Source organism: Nuphar pumila, chromosome 12 (genome assembly GCF_984573655.1).
Source record: "Nuphar pumila chromosome 12, dmNupPumi1.hap1.1, whole genome shotgun sequence".
Classification (NCBI taxonomy): Eukaryota; Viridiplantae; Streptophyta; class Magnoliopsida; order Nymphaeales; family Nymphaeaceae; genus Nuphar; species Nuphar pumila.
The window spans coordinates 22,929,876-22,933,752 of record NC_143260.1 but is presented as its reverse complement, the minus strand read 5'-3'; the positions used below and the strand labels follow the sequence as shown (position 1 = coordinate 22,933,752).

Here is a 3,877-nt window from a genome sequence, read left to right as displayed (position 1 = left end):
TTGAATATGATTTCTAAGTCGATGTATAAATGGTGTTGTGGTTAACAAGAACAAGTTTGAAAATGTGGATGACACAATATAATATTTAACAACAAGAACATTAGTGGTGTAGAAAGATAATCCTACCCTTATGGTGGTGGTGTAAAAGACAAACCTTACTTAAAAAAATAACAAGTCATTCAGAGTGCCATCTTTAACCAGATGGAATATGAAAATGTGTGACAAGATACGATGTCCAATTACTTATTATCCTTGTAATTCTAACTAAATGATGTTTGTGAGTTTTCACCAAATTTGAATTATCATTAGCAAATTAATCGGGTCTATCATCTCCAACAAAGACTTCACTAAAGTCAGTGTAAAAAGGCAAAACTACCGCTCACGTCGATATGTATTTTGATGTATACAAGGCATTTCAACCCACAAACATTATATAGTTAAAGCTTAGTTAAAACCCATTGAAGCTTAGTTAAAACCCACAAACATTATATAGCTAAAGTATTTTTTTATAGTTGCTCAATAGCAATTGGTCAGGACGGGTTAAGAGTTCAGTACTAGTGCGTATTCTTATCCACATAAAATCGATATGCTTGACGCTTGAATTGGCTATTTGTAATAAATATAAAAAGAATGCATAATTTTATTTTTTAATATTATTTTAATAGCTTTAACATGTGTCATTTCTGATTGCCACATAATATTTTTGAGTTCTTCTCGACTGCGCCGCAGGTAAATGAACTCGCTTTTAATTTTTAAGTAAAAAAATTACCATTTTTTTCAAAAAATGTAAGGAAGAAAAGTTGATTTTTATCACGAGAAAGTGGCTGCCGATATTTACCCAAAAAAGCGTTTAGTCACTATGCTCAGCACCATTATTTTCTGTCCTGATCCAAATCTGATTGGATCCGTCCGAGACTGGCCTAAAAAAGGCTTTCTTCAACCCACATTAGTACCGATTTCATTCGATCCATACCCGCACCAGAGTTTACACCTAAAGCGTACTCGATACGGGTTTTCTTGATAATGACAAAATTATAAATTCCGCCCAATTAAAAGCCTTTATTAAGCAAGTACTCCCGCCAAGTGCCAACCGCCATCCGCAAGCCAGATTTAAAACTCGTTACGTTACCTCTTTCACTCTCTAATGCAAGAACAAGAACCAGAACCAGAACCAGAACATCGACGTCTCTGGAAGCTCCCGCTGAGCGCATCGTCGTCCTCCCCCTTTCCCCTCGAGAACCAGAGACGATCTGAGATTCTCGGTCCATTCGAAGCCCTAATCTCGCCGTCTGCGTCCTTCGTCGTCTGCCGACTCTCGTCTCCGTTCCCGCGAGGCTTCTGCTTCCCTTCCGCTCCCCTCTCCACGCTCAGAGCTCGGCGATGATCGTCGAATCGAGGCGATTCGTCTCGAGATCTCCTTCGTTGTACGCGAGTTCTAGGCTGCGGAGCTGCGTGGTGTGTTTCTTCTTGCGAAAGGAACCCGACCGGACGGAGGATTCCTGGGAATGTGCAGAGAGGGAGGTCGATCGCGTCCCGTTTGATCTCAACATCTTCGTCGTTCTCTCTGGGTTCGCCTTCTGAGCGTACACGAGTATGAGTTTAGCTGCGTTTGCCTGCCTTTTTATTTCGATTTTCATTTTTTCTTACTCCGGTTTTGGTTTTTGTGGATCTAGTGTGCGATGGTTTTGATCTCAGCGTGGTTTCTTGCTCGTTGAGGCAGGAGGACACGGGGACGCATGAGATTGGTGCCAAGTTGAGGCAGGAGAACGCGGGGACGCGTGAGATTGGTGCAGCGGAGTGCCAGACGGTGTATCTCTCCGAGTAAGACGGTTTGATCGTTTGTTATTTTCTTTTTTCCCGATCCATTTGTTTTTAGCATACGCACCCCCAAACGCCTTTCTTGATTGTAGTCTAATTCGTGTAGGAAATTCATGATCTATTGTTTCGATCTTCTTTTGGAATGATTTGTACTCAAGCGAGGTTGTTTCCATTGGTGAATTGTAGGGTTCTTTGTGTTTTAGATTTTGCATGTTCTCTTCAAAGAAGTTCTGGGTTAAGTGATGTATGTGTTGTCTGTGAAGTTGACACGCTTTTGTAAATTCATTTAGTTGTTAAGATAGTCTTGGATGCTTTCTTGTTTGTCGATTCTAACCCTTCAAAATATTTATCTGACCAGGCAGTTCCTTCGTGAGGTTTATGATGGGCAGCTATTTATCAATTTGAAGAAGGGTGTGGATTTGCCTGCCATGGATCCTTAGGTCGGTTCCTTTTCTCCTTTATCTTTATTGATTCATTTTGCTGAATCTGAGTTTGCTGCCTAATGGATTTGGAGAATGTAGACTGGTCTAAAACGTTTTCCATCTTTCTTTTATGTTGAAACTGATTTTGAGTTGACCAATATGATTGCGTTAGTAATTTGAGTGAATATTGGATGAGAAGTGTTAAAACTGTTGTGAAACCCGATGATCCTGACAAACTAGACAGTGGGCCCTTCTAGTTAACCTGGGTCAACATCTGAATTTTGATATCCCAAACAAATAGAATTATCTACCACAATGCACATTAACACCTACTCGGTCTTTGGACATAGAAAATCACTTTGGATGGAGTGATAGAAGATGAAAAGGAATCTTTGCCATCTAGGGTAACTTCAGTAAGGCACTCAGACACCTTTGCATGGTCATGAAGATGAGATGCTCGTTTCTTTTTATCATGGCCTCATGTGGAGTTTGTATATATGTGTATGTATGCATGTATGTATCCACGTATGTATGCATGTATGTGCCATTATCTTTATTATCTTTTTTGTATTTTTGTCTGAATCCTTGTTTGGTGTGGTTAGCTAACCCTAGGCATTTTAGCCATGTGAGATTGAAATATGGGTTTGTAAATTCTGGTTCATCTCTTGATCATTAGAGAAGAATAAGCCATTAACACTGTTTGGGTGAGGCTTTTTGGTCACAGTCTTTTTGACCAATTTATATGGAAGTTCTGGGTGGCTCTGGGCTATATAATGTTTTTTCTCAAGAAAAAGCTATCATGTGAAAATAGTTTCTAACAAATGCATTTTTTACACTCACTGGCAGTTCCAGTAATGTTCCATTTTGAAAATAATGCCACTTACTGATACAAAATTTCCAGGAACAAGCGATCTTTATGCAGTCATACAATATGACAACTAGGCTGTGAAATGCATGCCGAAATGGTAGTAAGTTTCACACTATTCCTTATTAGCACCAGTTGGTATGTCAGTGAAACTCAAAATTAGTTTCCTTTTTGAATTAGAATTTTCTGGGTTCTGCAGAATTGCTTATTCACATGCATGCTATTGGAAGCTTTTGATTCAATCTATGTTTAACATGATTTTATTGGGTTGTTTATAGTTTACCCTTGCCTCTTAAACTTGATTTTCTTAAACAGGAAAGCTTATCAGGTTTTTTTTCTGAAAATTTTGGTCATTGGAGATCAAATTCTCTACCTAGTGTTTAACACATCATTGTCTAACTTCATTTTATTACACTATTATGAGTGCCTTTATCAAATGTTCTATTTATCTATACTAAGAATGATATTTATTGGATTGAATGTGATATCATGGTCAGTAAAACTGCTATCAGCTGAAGGGTCCAGCTTGGCCATCAAAAGAAAAAAAAAGGGGCATGGTTTGCATTAAAAAAGTGGTACACTTGTGATTTGCACCCAACATCACAAATAAATCATGTTAGTCTTTACCATTCTCATGGTATTATCTGTTATAATAGTGTCTGGTGCATGTCCATTTGGCAAGCCTGATTGAGAAAGCAAATCAAAGTGCCTTTTATCTGGTAGCTTTACGTGCAAGAGTGTGTAGCCTTAAGGCTTGATCAGTCTGAATTGG

At 38.7% G+C, this 3,877-nt stretch overlaps 1 long non-coding RNA gene across 4 annotated transcripts; it reads left to right on the top strand.

The window, feature by feature from the left end:
* The first annotated feature begins 1,167 nt into the window (after nucleotides 1-1,167).
* Nucleotides 1,168-3,477, top strand: LOC149820303 (uncharacterized). 4 transcript variants are annotated; one of them, XR_016426814.1, is made up of 4 exons: nucleotides 1,168-1,521; nucleotides 1,674-1,821; nucleotides 2,177-2,258; nucleotides 3,142-3,477. It is a non-coding gene; the product is annotated as an uncharacterized LOC149820303 (long non-coding RNA). The 4 variants fall into 4 exon arrangements; XR_016426816.1 differs by having other exon boundaries at nucleotides 3,087-3,477; XR_016426818.1 differs by having other exon boundaries at nucleotides 1,168-1,568; nucleotides 2,181-2,258.
* Nucleotides 3,478-3,877: the final 400 nt, after the last annotated feature.